This window comes from Rhea americana, unplaced genomic scaffold (assembly GCF_003343005.1).
Source record: "Rhea americana isolate MKP2758 unplaced genomic scaffold, rheAme1 scaffold_602, whole genome shotgun sequence".
NCBI lineage: Eukaryota > Metazoa > Chordata > Aves > Rheiformes > Rheidae > Rhea > Rhea americana.
The window spans coordinates 78,461-88,376 of record NW_028186760.1 but is presented as its reverse complement, the minus strand read 5'-3'; the positions used below and the strand labels follow the sequence as shown (position 1 = coordinate 88,376).

Below are 9,916 nucleotides of genomic sequence, written 5' to 3'. Positions count from 1 at the left end.
TCTAAGACCGTGCCCCTTTCTTCCTCCGTCTCCCTTCGGCCCACTGGGAATGCTGCTCCGCACCTGAACCTAAGAGCGGATATGCCTCTCGCTTGCTTCGTCTCCCTTGGGCACGTGGGCTGCTGCAGCACGTCTGCAAAACAGCACTAAGGGGAGCGCGCAGGCTGGCGGATCAGTGTTCCGAGCCATCCCTGCCACACTCTACATCCTACCGCTCCTAACACCCACAGGCAAGGCAGCTCCAGCCCCAAACGGACGGACAGACACAAACACAAAGCAGAGTCCTACACAAAAAGAAACACACACACACCTTTGCTAGCCAGAAAGTCCTACAATGCCACAGCTGTGCGGCTCTGATGCTCYGGACRAGTCCACAAAAGAGTCAAATACCAGCGTCCGTGACGCAAAGGTGCCGACAAAGGCGGGAGAGTCGATGCCGAAGCAGCCGGCCACGGAAGACCCCGAGCTGTGGCCGTACAGGGAAGAGAACCCCGAAAGGGCGCCAGTAAGATGCAAAACGAGAGCGGTCCCGGAAGACGAGAGCCGACGAGGCCTCGACGACGACCGCGGAAACGATCGGCCGCGAACGACCGGGACGCGAAGCCGGAGCGACGGACCGCCCCTTTTAGTTGGCCGCGCAGAATGAGACRGGATCCCTTGGCAGGATGCCGATGAGTCGCGCCAGGCAAAAGACAACGGATGCCTATCGCTCTACTGCTGCACGGTATGGGCCGTGCTCCTCGAGCACAAAGAACGAGAGTGACATCAAGACCTGAGAAAAAAGGTATCACAGCTACACGCAACGCAGACACAAGCTGCAGCTGCCCCGCCTAGCGCACCCTCGCTTTCTCCCGTACACCCTCTGCTGCGCTCGCCTCACACAGGAATCGCCAGAAGAACCCTCCGCACTACACYGAATGTCAGTGTGCACGTATACACCCCGCACGCGCTCWTTGCCCCTCAACTTAGCTTTTGCAGCRGTGCGAGTCGCCATCCGTCCTCAGGAGTCATCCTCGATAACGGCCGCATCCTCTCCGATCTTCCTTCGGTCGCCGCGTTCGCCTTCGTCACCCGCCAAACCCGGTCAGCTTCGGTCTCTTCTGCGACAGCACCCTCCCCCAAACCGTTATCGTCGCTCCGCTCACCCGCGCCACGCCAATTCCACGCTCCGTCGCGGTTGTCGGAACACCCGCGGCACCTGGAAAAAACAAGAGAACAGAAGTACTCTTCTGCTAGGCAGCATCGACTTAGCCCTACAACTGACACGCCGTTTTACTCACCCATTCTGGCTCACCTCAAACACTCAAACGTTCCTGGAAAAAGCCCACGCAGCACCTCAAAAAGAAAGGAAAAAAATAAATTACTGAGCAGCACCTTGGCACTACCCCATCGAACAGCGGAACTCCAGTCTGATGAGAACCCCCACGCACACGCCCGCTCAGCCTTCTTGTTGCCGCTCACCTTCTCCTCTCCGCARCTTCCTGCAAAACCAGAGGAAAGACTACACCTGGAGGTGATGCCAAAAACCACACCCCATCGACAACCGTAACTCACTATAACACTTACCTGTGCCACGCGCCCATCCTGACCGCCAGACTACGTGTTGCCATGCCGAGGCGTGCCACACACCTGTAAAATAAGAACAGGAGCGGGCAACGGGGACGGCATCAACAAGACGACGGCCCTATACCGGGCTCCGCTTCCTCTCTCGGACAAACGCTCGCCTCGCCGTGCTCCTCCCGGAGGAGAGGGACCCTCGTTGCACATTGTTCCGCACCTACAAGCGCAAAGCAAAAATTAACAAGGGAACTGTCGACCGCACCGCTCTCCTTCCAAAACCAACTCTAGCTCATCTTCTTATAGCACAACCCTTTCTTCTTCCGTCTCCCTTCGGCCCGCTGGGAATGCCGCTCCGCACCTGCCAAAAAACAAAGCAGAGCACGAGGAGGCCGATCGATCGCCGCTCTGGTCCGTCACTGGTGCGCTCTACGTGCTACCGTTGCTAACGCCGACAGGCGAGGCAGCTCCAGCCCCAAACAGACAAAGAAACATTAGACAGAAACACACAGGAAAGCCCTATGCAAGAAAAACTACTCCCACGCATAAGATGCTGCGGACTAGAAAGCTCTACAACACCACAATCGTGCAGCTCTGATACTCTGCACAAGACCAGAAAAGAACCGAGTGCCACCGCTTCCGATGGCGAGAGCTCCGGCAAAGCCGGAAAGATCGACGCGAGAAAGGCCGGCGAGAAAGATCCGACGTGGCGACGACGCAGGGAAGAAAACCCTGAAAGGACGCCGCAGAGATGCGAAACGAGAGCGGCCGACGATGCCACGACGACGGCAAAGATGGTTGGCCGCAAATGGCTACGACGCAAAGCCGGAGCGACGGACCGCCCCTTTTAGCCGGCCACACGGAACGAGAGGAGATCCGTCACCGTGATGCCGATGAGTGACGCCACGCAAAAGACGACGGATGCCTACCTACCGCGCTACTGCTGCGCGGTGCGGGCCGCGCTCCTCGAGCGCGAAGGACAAAAGTGACATCAAGACCTGAGCAAAAGGTAGCAGAGCTAAAACACACAACACAGACTATACAAGAACACGGACACAGGCTGGAGCTGCCCCGCCTAGCTCGCTCTCGCTTCCTCCCATCCACCCTCCGCCGCACCTGCTTCACCCACAGCACTCACCAGAAGAGCCCCTCACACCGCACCAGATGTCAGCAGGCACGCGCACACACGCACACAGCCAAGACACCCCGATGCTCTTCGCCCCTCGACTTAGCTTTTGGAGTTCTCGGGGTCACCATCTGTACTGAAGAGACATCCGCGACGGCAGCCGCACGCTCTCTCATCTTCCTTCGGTCACCGCATTCGCCGTCGTCACCCGCCGAATCGGAACAGGAGCGGTCGCCCCCGCGCCGGCCGGCCGCGGCCTCGTCCGCGAGAGCCTCCTCCGCCGAAGCGCCGTGCGTGCGCCGCTCGCCCGTGCCGCGCCGATTCCGAGCTCCCGCAGCTTCTCTGCGGTGACGTCCACGGTACCTGGAAAACCAACGCAACAAACTTAATACGCTGCCAGGCAGCGCTGACCGGCCCTCAACCGACTGAAACGCCGGTACGATCACCCGCTCTACCTCGCCGGAAACCCTCGGACGCTTCTCGGAAAGGGCCCCACGGTACCTGAAAAAACAGAGCGGGCGGCCCCTAAAGCCGGAGTAAGGSTCAGAAGCGCAGCCGCAAAACGGTACGCGGCAGCGCGTTCGGGGSCACAAATATAAGAAAGGAGCTGGAAGGCAACGCTGCAARTYGCTTCCCGCTCGCTCGGGRAAGTCCACCGGTTTCTTCCTGCTCGGCACTAATGCTCGGGCAGGAAAAGAGGGGAGTTGATTAGTTATACGTAGGTCGATTTTTGAGCTCTCGAAGCACGTGTGCTTACCTATGCTGGGGTTGCATTTCCAAGGAGATGACTACATTTCTCACGATACTGCAGCTACAGGGAGGGAGGGTGCTTCCTTCTCTCTTCATATAAAGTCTACACTCTTCCACAAGTCTACATACCACAAAACCCTCAAACAGTATCTCCCTAAACAGGGCTGATAATATTGCTGAGGAGCAGCAAAACATCCATGAAGTAGGCCATCAGACCAGCTGATGAGAGCAACAGCTCACATACATCTGAATTACTGGAGATGCTACCAAAAAAACAAAACAAAAAAACCACCTAGGCTGTGAAAGTAGGAGGAAATGCTTTCTAAGAACCTCTGCCACCTCCTTTCATCTGTAGCCCAAGAGAGGAACAAACAGTTCCTCAGGAATCATCATCGTGGAAGAACCCAGCGATGAAGTTGGGACCCTTCCACAATACACACAGGAACGCTAGACCCCAATACTAAAAGTTAACAAAAGATATACCTGGAGACTGAGAAGCCATCTTCTCCCGCCGAACGCGCCGTGCCAAAACATCGACCCGAGAGAAAAACCGCCCGGTACGAGCGGTTTTCCGTCACGCTCGCGGCTCCGCGTTCAGCCGTCCCGTCGCTCCGAAGTTAAGCGACGGCCTTTGCTTCTCCAAACGCTGCGATAAACGTTGTCAGGTAGCTTTAGTTCCTCAAACGCTGCGATTTGCAGCATTTGTTATTTTAAGGCAACTCCAGAGCACTACTCCCACCGGAGAGCAAACCCGGAATGAGCTCCCTGGGGCAAGGGCGTGGTTTATGTAGCCCTGGGCCCGCCCACCGCCCTGCCCACGAGCCCTCGGAAGGGGAGGGGCAACGCAATGGCGGCCATAAATACATAGGGCTGAGCAAAGGTGAGTTGTTCTCTTCTGCTTGGTATCTAGACTGCAGAGTACCGAAAGCATTGACAGACCTTCTGGATGAAATGAGCCATCTGCTGTGTTACTGAGCCTTTGTATACTATATCTGTGATACCAGGGGGTATGTTATTAAACTTCTTTTTGCCCTAACTAGTGTGCTTATGCTTAGGAAGAAGACTACAACATTGCACGTAACCTTTAAAGGGAATGCTCTACCACGGTTGCCGGGGCCTTGGCTATCTTGCAGGACTATGAAGAGCTGAAGTAAGCAACAAGGCATTCAAGGTCACCAAGGAGGAATTCCTCGAGGGCAAGGGGATTAAGAAATTAAGATAAGCAGAAGTCTGTGAGCACTTACAGGACGTGCATCCAGAAAGGGAGTCGACACAGCAGCCAATTAGAAAGTGAGCAGATGCGCGTGGACAACGCTAGAGAACCAATAGAAATGCTTTGCGAGGCGCGAGGACGCATGAGCTTGCTGGAAAAGATCTATAAGCTAGATAGACAAAGGAATAAAGTTGGMTTGAACTTGCATCACGTCGACGCGCGTGTTCCTTCCCGTCGTGCCGATAATGGGCTGCGGCGCACGGTTGTCTAATCGGTTCAGGCCTCCGTGTAATACGGCTCTTCTGGCCGGAGAGCGTTTCCCGTAGGGCAAACCGAGATACCGGAATAAACTCCCGGAACGAGCCTGCTTCTCTAATGTGAGTACTTCCCAAGAGGGGTGTTTCTTGGGTAGTACCTGGAGTAATTAAGAAAATGCAGTTGCTGAATGGAATGAGTAGTTCCCTGAGGAATACTAGCTAGCTCTGTATCCCCAGGTGCTATGGGATAGGTAGGGCCGAAGGCCTCAGGAGGCCGTCTGAGCAGCGAGAGGGGTCTTAAGGAACCTTGAGGGTGGGAAAACAGCTCTGAGGCATGAAAGGGGCCTTTGGAAAGGTTTCCAGGGGAGCAGCATGGTGCTAAGGGGTCTAGAGGGCCAACACAGGTCTGTGGGAGGGGGAAAAAAAAAGGCCAAAAGAGGAAATCAAAGCAGAGCGGTGGGCCGCTAAAGGATTTGGAGCGCCAACAGAGGGCTCCACGGCCAGAGGAGGGCTCCAGAAGGATTCCGTGGTGACTACGGGATCCTAAGGGGGCTGGAGGGACAGACGACGGCTCTGGTAAACAAGGAAGGGAAAAAAAAGTAGTCTAAAGTGTACTAGAATGGTTCAAAAGGGGCCCACACGGCCAAACAAATGACTCTGGGGAACAAGGAAGAAATCCAGAGGGGTTCTGAGAAAATYAGAGGCTTTCTAAAGGGGCTCTAGAGGGCCAGAAGACGGCTCCGGGGCACAAGGAAGGCTGAGTCATCCAGGGGGAACTAGAGGAGCGCTAAGGGGTCTACATGGCCAAAAGAGTGACTCCGGGGAAGAAGGGAGACAGCGGGAAGGGTTCCGAAAAGGCTAGAGAGTCTCTCAGGGCCTGGGGGTGGGGGGGAGCAAAAGACAGCTCTGGGGCACGAGGAAGGCTGCAAGAGCAATCCAGAGTGCACAAGAGGGCTGCTAAGGGGTCTAGAAAGCCAACAGAGGTCGGTGGATGGGGAAAAAAAAAAAAAGGTCAAAAGAGGACGCCAGAGCAGAGCAGCGGGCCGCTAAAGGGGCAGGAGTGCCAACGGAGGGCTCTGGGGCAGAAGGAAGGGCTCTGAGGGAATTCTGAGGGGACAGCAGGGGGGCTAATGGGTATAGATGGCACCAAAATAAACCTCTATAGCATAAGGAAAACTGAAGGAGTAGTCCAGAGTGCACTAGAGGGGTGCTAAGGGGTCTAGAGGGCCAAGAGAGGTCTGTGGGCGGAAAATAAAAGACCAAAAGAGATGGCCAAAGCGTTAGCAAAGGGCTGCTGATGGGGCTGCAGCGCCAACCGGAGGACTCCGGGGCTAGAAGAAGGGCTCCCGAGGGATTCTGCAGGGACTACAGGGGTGCTAATGGGTCGAGAGGGCACCGAGACGAGCCCTTGGGGCACGAGAAAGGCTAAAGGAGCCGTCTGGTGGGCATGAGAGGGGTTCTGAGTGGTTTACGTGGCTAAAAAATTATTCTGAAGAAAAGACAGAAATCTTGGGGGGAGGCGTGCCTTGGAGCACACCTAAAGGCAAATGGATAGGTCATGAGGGAGTTAGGGAGCAAATAGGTGAATCCTGGGGAGATAAGGGGGAAAACTGAAGATTCTGGGCCATTAAGCACCTGCCGTTGTCCGAAATCTGGGTTCTGGTACCCGGTGTGCGAGCAACCAATAGACACGCAGGGTCGAGATAGTTTTTATATCATTTTTGCGCAGAGATGGGTGCTAGGTGGTAAATCCACAAAGCTAACACACCTTCTCTCCCTCTCATTCTTGATTTATACACACTTTTCAGGGAGTACTTTGTACAATTTTTTTCTATTGGTTACAATTTCATTAGATTAGGTATTCGCTCTGCGGTTGCGCTTTCACGTTCCTGTTAATTAGCAGAGGAAGCGGAGAAGAGGCAGGAGCATCATTATTGTGTCATTTCCATCTCAGTATTCCTTCAGGGGTGTGTAGTTTAATACGTTAATAAGCCTTAATGAACCTAAGGTCACTTCTGGGTTATTCTGCTGTTTTTGTCTTGCCTACCTCTCACATTCTTCAAAGTGCTGTGGTTTCATCGAGGTTATTTGGCCAGAGCTGGTTTTCCTTTGCAGTACTGTTTTTCTCTCTGCCTTTCCTTGAGTCTTGTTAACTATTTGCAGGGTTTTTCTCACAGCATTGCTCCAACACCATAATCTTCCTGCTTGGACCCTGCATCTTACCTCTGAGAAGCTGGCCCTTGCTTTCGTTCCACAGGCAGCTGTTAGCTGTTGCACAGTCTCGGCAGACAACTTGGGGACCGCTGCCCAGGCGGTCGTGACCTGCAACATCACGTGCTCAGAAGAATTCTCAGGAAGTCATGCAGATTCACAACCTGAAGGGTAAAAAGCAAATTTCTCTTAAGGATGGTTTTTATTTCATCATAGGAGCAATTTTTCCCTCTCTTCTCCAGTGTACTGTCTTTAACAGCACGCCTTCCTCATCACCATTTTCGCCTGCTACTTCCAGAGCTCTCATTTGCCCTCGCATCTTAGTCCTCTAAAGCAGCCGTTTTTCATCCGCACGTACTTTCACGTCCTGTCGCCGATCCCCCTTCCCGTTTGTCCTCTAGCGGGCAGTCGAGACGCTCCGGCCTCGCGCTTAGCCGCGCGCCCCTTACGATCTGGCTGGCAGCTCGGACAGAGCAGAGGGCAGCAAGAAGAGCTGATCTGAACGTAGCAGACCTGAGCACCGAGCAACACAGAAGCAGCACCAAGGCATCCAAGAGATGGCATTTCTGTAAAGAAAACACGTATAACTCCAGGTTCTTAGAGGTACCTGGGAATCTTATGTACCTGTGCCCAGGGCTCCTGCAGGTTCTTTCTGGATAGTTGAAGCTACCCGAACGCAATGATCTCGGGAGACGGTGACACGGTGTCCCCAGGGCTGCCGTGGGATGCCCGTGGCCGTTCCACGGTCTCTCAGGCTGTCTTAGGGTCCTTAGACACAAACAGAGCCGGTCACGTTTCCCGGAGGGCTTTCTCTTGCGCTGCGTAACCAGATAGCTCTGTGCCGAGTCCTCCCAGCCCTGCCGCTCCTCGTAGCTGCTGTCCAACTCTCCCGCTCCTGAGCAAAACTATGACTACCAGGAGCCCGCACGGCCCCTCACGCTCCCCCTCGCCTCTTGCGTTGGCAAGAGAGACAGCCGCAGCCTCTGGGACAACCCTGCCCGGTCACACCAGAGATGAAAAATTCTTCCTGCCCTCTACTACGGAGAAACAGGGAAATTCCACTGTCCCCAATGATCTGCGGGGACTCTCATGTGAGCGGCACGCATCCGGGAAGCAGCGGGCCGCTGCTTTAGGGCTGAGGAGACAGAGGCACCCGGAGTTACAGCTCCCGACTTGCCGCCGCGCGCTGTGCGGCTGGCCGGCGGGAGCCCTGCCGACCGGGAACCGCGCTTCCCGGCGCCTCGAGAGGGACAGGCGGCCGCCCGGAAGCCCGGTGCCGAAAGACTGCTGCTCCCGGTACGTGGGGAGGGGGCCGCAGTGCTAAAGTGAAGTTTGACCCTGTGGCAATTCTGTCCCGATCCCTAACCCAACCCTAAACCTAAACTTAAACCTTACCCTAAACCCTGACCTTAACTTTAACCCTATGGGCTTCTGCTGGCCTCCTTTACAGCCTCTACAGGTCTTAGGGGATCCTACAGGTTTCTATGGGCTTGCGGCAGCCTCTACAGGATTGTGGGGGCTCATGCTGGCCTCTACGGGCTTGTAGTGGCCTCTATGGGATCATGCCAGCCTCTGTGGGCTTGTAGCAACTCATGCCAGGCTCTACAAGCTCGTGCCGGCCTTGACCGGCTCGTAGGGACTCGTATCAGCATCTACGGGTTTTTGTAGCCTCGTGCCATCCTCTATGGACTCGGTGCCAGCTCGCGTTGGCCTCTATGGGCTTCTGCCAGCCTCTGCTGACTCACAGGAGGGCACAACGGACTCTTAGTCTTGCAGGGGCTTGTGCTGGCTTCTACAGGCTTGTAGTGGTTCGTGCCAACCTCTATGGGTTCATGCGAGCTCCCGTCATCCTCTATAGGCTCATGCAGGCTTGTGCCATTCTCTACAGGCTCTTCCGGGTTCACGACAGCCTCTACGGGGTTGTGTCAGGCTCTACACACTCCTCCAGACTCGTGCTGGCCTCTGTGCGGGGGCTCCTTTCACATTGTGTGGGCTCATACAGGCTCATGACAGCCTTGACAGGCTCGTAGGAGCTCCTGCCGGCCTCTGCAGGCTCACACGGGCTCACATCAGCCTCTGTGTGCTCGTATGGGCTCCCGATGGCCTCTAGGGGCTCGTAGGGGCTCGTACCAGCCTCCACGGTCTCATGTAGCCTTGTTCCAGCCTGTATGGGCTCCTCCTGGGTCATACGGGCCTCTAAGGGTGCATAGGGGCTCATCCTGGCTTCTACAGGCTCATGCCAGTCCTGGGTCCACACCAACTTATACAGCAATGTTTTCCAGTGTGATTAGAAATGAAATTGCTTCAACTGCGATTAAGCTAATGTTTCCAAAGGTCTCAAAGCCCAGGCTGCACACAGCCAATGAAGTCACCTCCTTTTTCGGCCCAAGTCTCAGCACCAAGAGGTGCAAAACTGCTAGACTTTTCTGGACCACAAGGAACTGATTTGCACTCCTACCTGCCAGCTCCTTTCTTACCTCCATTCCGCTGAATCCACTGGCACCTGGTCTTTTTTAGTTCCTTTTCTGTACTCTACTCTGATTGCTGGGGCTGTTTGCTTCTTTCCGTTCACACACATGTCCAGGCTCCTCTACAGCTCTGCATAACATACAAACTGCGCACAATTTATCCCTGAACAGGGCTGACGGTATTTCTGAAAACTACCCCTCCCGGCATACCTTCCAGGCCAAAATGGCCGACCGGAAGCCAGGAGCCGGAAGACTACCCTTCCCGGCATGCCCGACAGACAAAAATGGCCGACCGGAAGCCGGGAGCCGGAAGACTACCCTTCCCGGCATGCCT

The 9,916-nt window shown here is 55.2% G+C and overlaps 1 long non-coding RNA gene across 1 annotated transcript; it reads right to left on the bottom strand.

Moving 5' to 3' along the window:
* Positions 1 to 4,007: 4,007 nt before the first annotated feature.
* On the bottom strand, positions 4,008 to 9,787 carry LOC146587240 (uncharacterized). The gene is made up of 4 exons (XR_014897716.1): positions 9,592 to 9,787; positions 7,473 to 7,680; positions 6,539 to 7,278; positions 4,008 to 4,079 (listed from the first exon to the last, which is right to left on the bottom strand). It is a non-coding gene; the product is annotated as an uncharacterized LOC146587240 (long non-coding RNA).
* Positions 9,788 to 9,916: the final 129 nt, after the last annotated feature.